The following is a 10,681-nucleotide window of genomic DNA, read 5'->3' on the forward strand; positions in this document are numbered from 1 at the left end:
TGCTGACAAAGGTTTGCTTCTCAAGTGTGTCACAGAAGAATATCCTACACAGAGTAGACACTGTGTTGATCCGGGTCATTGGCAGAAGCAGATGGGATTAAATGTACAAAGGTTTTCTTTGGGAAGTGTCTGAGTGAGACAACATAAGGAGTTAGATGCAAAAAATGCAAAAGTCGAATGTATAAAGAGAAAGCTATTTCATAAATGTGATCATTTATGATGATGTGAAATTTCAAATCTGTACTAAACCTTTTCTTTGTAGAGGTTTTTGTTTGTTTGTTTGTTTGTTTGTTTGTTTTGCTATAGGGCATGTGTGCTTGCCAGAGAGACAGAAAGCAAGAAATCACCTCCCCAAGGGAGATGGCCACACTGCAATCCCTTCTCCATTCTCTCAGGATTTTGGACACACACGCACACATGCCTGGCGTAAGTTTAAGCCACCAGGTCTGGGACTAGAACCACGGTTGACTACATGGGAGTCCAGCAATATAGCCATTACGCCAACTGCTGATAAAGCAGATCGCCAACCTGTTAACCCCAAAATTTTTTTTTTAAAAAAAAAAAAAAAAAAAAAAAAAAAACAAAGAAAAAAGAAAAAGATAAAGGGTTAGAAAAGGCTGGAAGAACCTGTGGACCCTGAGGGAGTCTCACTCTGAGTGAAGGAGAGCGGAAAGGGAGGCCGGGGAGAATCGTCCTGGACTGCCACATGGTGCCGACATGGTATAGAAATCAGAAGGTTCAGCTGACCCCCCAGAGAGAACAGTCCCAGATCAGATGCCCCCATATTTTGTTTTTAAATAAAGTCTCTTCACAAATATTAAAAATAATAATAATAAAAAGGTTCAGCTGAGCCAGAGGAGGCCCGTGGCTCTGGGAAAGGTCTGCCCTGCTCAGGTGCTGACTGAGGGCAGCCCATGGGAGACAGACCCACGATGGATCTCAGATGGGAACAGCTGGGGCCCGTGATCAATTACACTCCCTTTAGTTGGCAATCTGCAAGGCATGACCAGCACAGATGCTCTAATGTTTGTTTCATTGAATGATCTTACCTGGAAGAGTCACATCCCTCCTGTTCCTTACCACATCCATCCTTACCGTGACAGGGAGGCTACAGATCTCAAGACGAAGAGACTAATTGTTCCGTTTCATGGTCCGGGTAAATTCCTTTCATGTCAGCCCCTTGGGAAGTTTCCAGAATCCACACTTTTTTCAGTCTCAGAAAGTTCATATCATCGGACAAAACATCTCATTGTCTCTTTGTAGAGTCCAAAGTTTCTTCTCAAAAAACACAGGGTGCCATAGGAAAGTGTTCATGTATGTTTGTATGAAAGTGTGTGCAGAGGCGTGCACGTGAGAGAAAAAGAGGCAGGCCCCTGGCCGCTGTGGCCATCGTGCCAGCTGAGCTTCGAACCTGACTACTTCAACACTTAGCCTCTTTGATTAAAATGAAAGAGCGGAGATAATGCAGCCACATCCATTTAATATCAAGTCATCAATAAAAAAATCTGTTGCATGGATTTTGTTCTCTAGGCTCTAGGCGATTCAGCGAAATGCAGTACAGCTAGCCAAGTACACATCAAAACATGCTCAAGGTTAGTGTTAGTGAGAAAAACAAACAAACACACAAACCAAAGCTTTCCGGACAAAAACAAAAACAAAAACAAAAAGTTCCTATCAACCCACGCAAACAAAACTTAATTATTTGAACAGATTAAAACGGGCCACTTGGCCTCCTTTAGGAGTTTGTCGGCTACACACACCAGCAGCGTTTGAACAAACCAAAGTAACTTAATCCCCTAGAATTAAAGGACTAAGAACTTACCCTTGCTTTAGATGATGTAGTTTTCTTCTACTTTTATTTTTAGAAAACGCTGTTTACATTACTCTCGAAGAAGGAATCTAATCACATTATAATCATGTTTTTTAGACATTCTCAGTAGATGAAGCCAGACTTACAAATGGCTTGCTAAAGAACAAGTTTAATAGTATGAGCGAAAGAACTACCTTGGACTGGAAAACTATACTCATCCTGTGTTCACACTTTCCCACACAACTAGGTCAAGAAAAATATATCTTGCTCTGAAAAAAAAGTCATTTGCTAGGCCAGCGGGTGATGTGGTGGTTGAGGCGCTGGACTTCCACCTGGCCGAGCTTGGTTTGAGTACCAGACCTGGAGGCTTGCTTTCTCACTTTCTCTCTTTCTGTCTCTTTCTAGTGAGCCCATGTGCCTGCCCTATGCAAATTTTTTAAAATAATAATAAATCAGTAAATAAATAAAATTAAATCATACTTTAAAAAAAAAAGTCATTTGGCTATTTTCCTTGGATCTAGTTTGGTTGAACTCCAAGGATGCCAGAGGGCAAATGTTAGTTTTTACATCTTGCTAAAATCAGCTTTTAAAATGACCTTTTGTGGAAAAAATAAAAATAAAAAAGAGTACCTTTTGTTCAGAATTCCCGCTGAAATATCCCCTATCCCTCTCCCTAACCGTGCCCACGTGGGCCCCTGTGTGGTCCCTGCTCCACCACCTGGCCTTTCTGGTTACTGGGAGCGCTAAGAGTGAGGGAGGCTGGGAGGAGCTAGCCGGCCTAGGGCAAGGGAAGGGAGAACGGGAAGAGTCCATGGCGGAGTTTTGTCACAGCGCCCTCCTCTGTCCATCGCTGGTCCGCGCCGCGCAGGTGCACCCGATATCACGTTCTTCCGGGTCCCCCAGCAGCCCTGGACTGCTCTCTGCTCGCCATCACCCGCCCCTCCTGGTCCCGGGGCCTTCCCCAGCAGGACACACCGGGGCGGGGCGGGGATGGCGCAGAGCTGTCAGCTGTCCTCCGTGGACTGCTCCTAACTCACGAATCCGCTCAGCCCAGGCTCCAGCGCGCGGTAACAACGCTCTCGAAGCCTTGGGAATAACTGGAGGGGATTACGATGTCAGAAGAAGACACCTGAAGTCTGTATGCCAAGCATGGTGATTAGATCCCCGAGTCCTAGAGAAGGAAAAGCTCCCGCCCTGCCCTTCGCAGGGCTCGCCCGTCGTCCTGGTCTTGCTTTTGTGACATGAGGTCCGACCTTCTCTTTCCTTCCTTAAGGAGAAGTCCATCTTACACTGTTTCGCTCTGGAAAGCTCCATCCCTCTCTTCCGGACCAGGGCCCTCTGACACTGGGCCCTACCCTCGCTCTGTATGGGCTCATGATCCAGGAAACAGAGTGCTAGAAGGTTTCCCAGAGTGTGAGCTGGTCAACCCACAAGGACAAGGCAGGCGGCTTTGAAGGAGAGCTCTGTCCCTGCTCAGGTGTCTCGATGGCACAGGAGGGAACCTGAACATCATGCTGCAGCCATTGTACCATGAGAACAGCCTCACAGGCGCCTTTCAGGGACAAACATAATTCTCAGGGATATCGTAATCTATGCAGGTATCAAGGAAGAGAAGCATTTCCTAAAGGAATGCAACCTGCATGATGTCCCCAGCCTACACAGAAGGCGTTTCTACATTTTTCAGCAGAACACTGTGTCCCCACTTCCCCCCGTTCCCAGCTCTAGGACATGACCAAGGCTCACCTGTGAGATCCTTGTTTTCCAGCAACAGAACCACCAGCAGCCCCACAGGGCCTGCAGACACCCTGCAAGTACACTTGCTTTATAAGGAGCGTGAGCTAACCAGCAAAAGCAGCAGTCATAGTAGACAGGAAGGTGGGGGCAGCAGGTGGAGTAGTGGTTGTGGCACTGGACTCCACAGGGCTGACTACAGTTCAAGTCCTAGACCCGGCGGCTTGAATCTCACGCCATCATGTGTGCATGCGTGCCCAAAATTCTGAGAGAAGAATGGAGGAGAAGGGATTGCGGTGTGGCCCTCCCCCGTGGGAGGGTGATTTTTCACTTTCTCTCTCTGTGTCTCTGGTAGGTGCTTGCACCCTATAGCAAAAAAGATCTCTTTAAAAATAAATAAATAGAGACCAGCAGGTGGCGTGGTGGTTAAGGTGCTGGACACTCCCACATGGCAAACCACGGTGCAAGTCCTGGACCTGGTGGCTTGCTTTCTCACTTTCTCTCTCTCTCTCTCTCTTTCTCTCTCTCTCTCTCTGTATCTCTCTATGGTCAAATTAAAATAAATTAATGAATAAATAAAATTAAGTCTTAAAAAAAGTTTAATAAATAAATAAATAAATAAATAAAGGTAAAAAATAGCAAAATAAAATTACAACTTATGCTAAGGGAAAAATGAGACTTAGGAAACAATAAGCCACAGTTTCATGTGCTCTGAAGCCATCAACATAGAAGAAAATGACCAAAATAATAATAATAATAATTGAATGATTGCCAACTTAGATGTCATGGGTGACCATATATAGAGGTGACTGAATAGAGTTAGGAGTGGAACAAAACCATAGGTCTTCTTAGAAAAGGGATATCAATAAAAAGAAGAGAAAAGGGATGTGAATAAAAGAGGAGCGATGAGCAGGCATGTTAAGATGGTAGGAGATTTGAGTCAGATTTATTTTGGTGAGGAGTATTTGGCAGACTGTAAGCAGACTGGGAAACCTCTGTGGGTAAAGCAAGATTGAAGACAGACTGGAGCTGATGCAAGGTGAGATGGGGTTGGGGGAAAGAGGAGATGGACAGCCAAAGCGCATAAACGGGAGCTGACCTGTTATATTTTGAGAAAAGGAGAAGTAGACAAAAATGCATGAAGATGCAAAAACCAACCCACAAACAGAACTCAACAATAGCAAGGCAGACAGGAGGGTGCTGAGAAAGACTGGCTTCCTCGAGGAAGTAAAAGGAAAATCATCCGGTGAACTGAAGAGCCGAGGTTGGTGTGGCAGCTGGACCACTGCGGGGAGACCTTCGACAGCTCCTTGTGGAACTGAGGGGCAGCAGCAACAGAAGTGAGAAAACCCACCGGCCTTGCCTGTCAGGTAGCATAGACTAACCCTCCCGGCGAGTGCAACTAGAAAAGCCAAGCGTGTCAGGAACTGCTGCCTGATGGTGGTAAAAGACGATAGGAATTGCCTCCCAGTTTCAGAAGATTGATACTTCAGAGAGGCTGGGGGCAGCAGGTAGTGTGGTGGTTACGATGCTGGATTCCCATATGGCCTACTGTGGTTCAAGTCCCGGACGTGGCTTGAAACTCACACCAAGTGCATGCCCAAAATCTGAGGGGAGAATGGAAGAGAAGGGATTGTTGATGTGGCCATCCCTCCTGGGGCAGGGGTGATTTCTCACTTTCCCTCTCTCTCTCTGTCTCTCTCCAGTGTGCCCTACCAAGGCTAGCAGGTGACGTGGTGATAGAAGGCACTGGATTACCACATGGCTGACCATGGTTCTAGTCCTGGCCTTGCCGACTTGCCTTCTCACATTCTCTTTCTCTCTCTCTGGTCAAAATAATAATAATAATAATAACAAATGGAATTTTAAAAAATAATAATGATAACAAATGGAATTAAATAAATAAATAAATAAATCTTAAAAAAGAAAAACCTTCAAAAATAATCTTTCAGGGAGGTAAACTGAGCATTTGGACTCCTTTTCTCCAAGCATGTTTGCCAATTCCTGCAGAAGCATCTGAGCAGTTCCTACGAGGGGAGAAGGGTACATGTTTTTCTTTTTCTTTTTTTTTTTCTTTCTGGAGAGGTTTTTGCTATAGGGTGTGTGCACTCGCCAGACAGACAGAGAGAGACAGAGACAGAAAGCGAGAAATCACCCCCCAGGGGGGATGGTCACGCCGCAATCCCTTCTCCTCCATTCTCCTCTCGGGATCTTGGGCACGCACGCACACGCGCCCGGCGTGAGTTTTAAGCCACCGGGTCCGTGACACGAACCGCGGTCGACTACGTGGGAGTCCAGCGACATAGCCATTAGGCTAACTGCTGGTCTCAAGGATACATGTTCTTAATGTTTACTAACTCTAATTAAATTTTGTCTGGAATTAGGATAGCCACTCCATCTTTGTTTACTTTATCATCTGATATTTACATTTAATCATTGTACATCTCTACAGCTCACGTTTTTCAAGGTACCCATGCAGTACGTGACAATAAAGTCAAGGATATTACCATAAACATCACTTTCAACAGAAAATTTTATAGGCTTGTACTGATTCCTATTTACTGGAATCTTTTTCCCCATCCTTTCACTTTCAACCTGTTTGGGTTGGTTGCTGGTGGGAGGGGAAATGAGACATCGACTCTGGAAATCCACTTGGTAGTTCCTCAAAATGTTAGACATAGAATTACTCCATGCCCTTGCTGTTTCACTAGGTGTAGCCTCCAAAAGAACTGAAAACAAGAATTCAAACAGACACCTGTCTGCAAATGTTCATAGCTACATTATCCCTATTAGCCCAAACGTCGAACAATACAAGTACCCTCAGCAGGTGAACTGCTATGGCAGTCCGTGTGCTCCAGAGGAACAGCTGGCAGTGTGTAAACAGGCTGGGAGGATTATGGGAACTGGCTTACGTGACTATGGAGGCTGAGAGATCCCCTTGTCTGGTGTCTTCGAGATAGAGACCCAAGGAAGCTGCTGGTGTAGCCTGAGAGCGGGGGGGGCCAATCAAGTAGATTGCAGTACGGATCTGAAAGCTGAGAGATGCCAGGAGATCCCAGCTCAAACAGACAGGTGGAAGGAGAATGAATCCAACCTTCCTCTGCCTTTTTGTTTTTTCAGGGCTTCACTGTACTGGATAAGGCCCGCCCACATTGAGGAAGGCAGGAAATACCACTAACGGCAACATTAAAAATATAAGATATTTGGGGATGGATGGGGGTGCGGCAGTAGAACACGATGCTCTGCAAGGCTGGCCCACTTGGTGAGGTTCTAGGTTTGCAGCTGGAGACCTCCCAGCATTCTCTGGGTACCTTTGTGCCCATGATCAGTAGCCGGCTGAGGCTGGAGGTAGATTGTGGTGTCAAGACCCTATGGAGGGACCAACAGGTAGCGTGGTGGTTAAGGTGCTGGACTCCCACATGGCCAACTGAGGTTCAAGTCCCAGACTTGGTGGCTTGCTTTCTTGCTTTCTCACTTTCTCACTTTCTCACTTTCTCTCTCTCTCTGTTCCTCTCTAGTGAGAGCATATGTCCTATAGCAAATTAAATAATAATAATAATGATAAATACAATTAATAACAACAAAAAGAACCTGTTGGGGGTGTTGTCTATGTATGTTTGTCTCTCTATATATATATATCTCTCTCTCCCACTCATGGAAGAATAAATAAATAAACTTGAAAGGAATATTAACTGCTGGAACCAGTGGTTAAGGCACTGAACTCCCACGTGTTCAATCACAGTTCAAGTCCTGGACCTGGTGACTGGAAATTCACACAGCGTACTTGATCCCAAGTGCATGCATGCCAAGACCCCAAGAGGAGAATGGAGGAGAGAGGATTGCAGTGTGGCCATCCCCCCAAGAGTGATTCCTCGCTTTCTCTCTCTCTGTCTGTCTCTTTCTGTCTGGCGAATGCATGCCCTCTATAGCAAAAATCTCTCTCTCTAAAAAAAAAAAAAAAAAAAAAAGATTTCCTCTTAAATAAAAACAAAGCTGTAAAAAAAAAAAAAAAAAAACATAAGATACTGTCATGAAAAATTAAAGAGAGCTAAAAAAAAAAAAGATAGACATTCATGTTCATGAAACTATAGATTCACTATCATAAAGATGCCAATTCTCTCCCCAAAACTGATTTCTAGATTCAATACAATTATAATTAAAATTCTTACAGGCATTGTTTCATTTATACAGGAAATAAACCAACTAGTTTTAATATTTATGTGGAAATGAAAATGCCAATAAAGAATCAAGACCTTTGGGACCAGCAGTTAGCATAATGGCTATGTCGCTGGACTCCCACGTAGTCAACCGCGGTTTGAGTCCTGGATCCAGTGGCTTAAACTCACGCTGGGCACATGTGCGTGCGTGCCCAGGATCCCGAGAGGAGAATGGAGGAGAAGGGATTGTGGCATGACCATCCTCCCTGGGGGGTGATTTCTTGCTTTCTGTCTCTGTCTCTCTGGTGAGCGCACATGCCCTATAGCAAAAACCTCTCCAAAAGAAGAAGAAGAAGAAGAAGAAAAGAAGAAGAAGAAGAAGAAGAAGAAGAAGAAGAAGAAGAAGAAGAAGAAGAAGAAGAAGAAGAAGAAGAAAGAATCAAGACCTTTGAAGAAAAAAAGCAAGAAAGAAAACTTGCTCTTCTCAATATTGAGTCAATATTGAGACTTCTTTTTTTTTTTTTTTTGAGAAAGGTTTTTGCTATAGGGTGCATGCACTCACTGTAAAGACAGAGAGAAACAGAGAGGCTTCTTATAAAAGTGCAATAATTAAAATAGTTTGGCATTGGCATAAACTAAAGATGAGTCAGGTAGAACTGAGGATTCAAAGCGAGCCTTATGCATATATGGTCATGAGGAACGGCACAGTGGAGCATGGTGAGCCATAGTATTTTACATAAGCTGTGTGGGGAAATTAGGTGTCCATGTGAAATAAAGTGAAGCTGTAAACCAATATAAAAACTGATCGTGGGTAAATTATAGATTTAAATATAAAGGCAAACAACAATCAAAATAATATGTAATAATAATAAATATTGTTTCTGGAAGAAATACAGGAAATATCTTTACAACCTCAGAATAGGGGAACATTTTCCTTTTTTAAAAAAATTATTATTTACTTAATTTTATTTATTCATCTGCATATTTTAATTTGACCAGAGAGAGAGAAAGGGAAAGTGAGAAAGCAAGCCACCAGGTTCGGACTCGAATCATGGTTGGCCATGTGGAAGTGTCCAGCACCTTAACCACCATGCCACCTGCTGGTCCTAGGGGAACATTTCTTATGCAGGTTGTGAAAAGCACTAATCAAAGGGAAGGATTGAAAACTAAAAACTCTGTTTATTGAAAGATGCCATTAAGCAGGAAAAAGCCAATGCATATTACCACCGCTGATATTTGTAACTTATTAATTAATTGATTAACTTGTACTCAAAAGAACTCCTACAAATCTGAATGCAAAATACGTAATAGAAAAACAAACAAAACACAAGGACAGGCACTTAACAAAAGAGATGATATCCAGTGGCCTAGAAACATAAAAAACGGGGCACTACCCCATTAGTAACGGGAGCTGCAAACTAAAATGACAACAAAATACATTGCTGCTACACTGACAATCGCGAACATGGGTAAGTATCTGAACACTGGAACCCTCACACAGGGTGTGTAAATTTGCAGGGTGTACACATTCTAGGAATAACGGAAAACCAGTTGGTCCTTTCTTTCCTTGTAGGTGGAATTCCCAGCAAAAATATGTGCACATGGGCCCCAAGAGACAGTCATGAGGATATCTACGGTTGCATTACTCAAAATAACCCCAAATTGGAAACAACCCAAGTAGTCGACGGGTGCAAAGAGGGTAAGTTATGGCATATGCACACAATGGAATACTAAGCAACACTGAGAACGCACGAGCAACAGCACGGATATGTTTCCTGAAAAAAAAACAATCAAAGGAGTCAAACCCACATATATAATATGTGCTATATAATTCTAGCTCCGTGAAGTGCAGAGAACATGCAAAACTAAATTACTGTGTTTAATGTTGCATGTATAAGTATTGTAACTATTGAGGAAAGGAAATTATTACAAAAACCTTGAAGATAGTGGTTTTGGGGAAAACCCAAAACCCATTTTGTAATAATAGTGATCAGGAGGAAGAGGCATGAGAAGGACTTCAGGGGTGTTGATGATATTCTAGATGTTGACCCAGGGAATAATGCACAGTGGTTAACTCTGCTATAATTCATTAAGTTTTTGTTTGTTTGTTTTTGCTTTTTGTATTTTTGTAGGTGTCTGTCATACTTCAGTCTTTAAAGGGTTGAGAGAACAGATCACTGCCAGGCAGTAGGAGGAAGACAACATTACGTTTGAGTCCATCCAGCCAACTAAATCTCTTGTGCACAGGAGCCTGAGGGTGTGAGAAGGGAAGGAGGATGGTGGCAGTGATCCAGGGTGGGGGATTGACCTGTGAGAACATTGAAAGGCTGGGGGCTGGAGGAAAACACATACTTGACTCTGATGAGACATGCAGGCAGACATGAGGCAAAGCCCTAGGAAAACAGAGTAGGGATGGAAGACCGAAGACCACAGTAGGGGTGAAGAGAAAGCTCATAGATGTGAAACTCCAGAAGGCTTTAAACACATAAAGGGAACATCAGTGGACCCTTGAGTAAAGTGAAGTGTGTGAGACTGTATGCACAGAAACAAGGATCTTTTAGCCTGGAATTCATCCATTCATTTAGGCACTTTCTGAGCATCTGAGACTATTCTAAGTACAGTAGATAAAACAAGAAAGTATAAGACATAGTTCTTCTCTTTAGTTTTAACAATGGTACAATATACCTTTATTTATTTATTTATTTGAAGAGGTTTTAGCTATAGGGTGCGTGCGCTTGCCCAGACAGACAGAGAGAAACAGAGAGACAGAAAGCGAGAAATCACCCCTGGGGGATGGCCATGCTGCAATCCCTTCTCCTCCTTTCTCCTCTTGGGATCTTGGCCATACACACACATGCACCTGGCACGAATTTAAGCCACCGGGTCCGGGACTTGAACTGCGGTTGACTACATGGGAGTCCAGCAACATAGCCATTACGCCAACTGCTGGTCCCTACTTTTATGAAAATGTAAGTAATAATCC

Source organism: Tupaia chinensis, unplaced genomic scaffold (assembly GCF_000334495.1).
Source record: "Tupaia chinensis unplaced genomic scaffold, TupChi_1.0 Scaffold144276_1, whole genome shotgun sequence".
Lineage (NCBI taxonomy): Eukaryota > Metazoa > Chordata > Mammalia > Scandentia > Tupaiidae > Tupaia > Tupaia belangeri.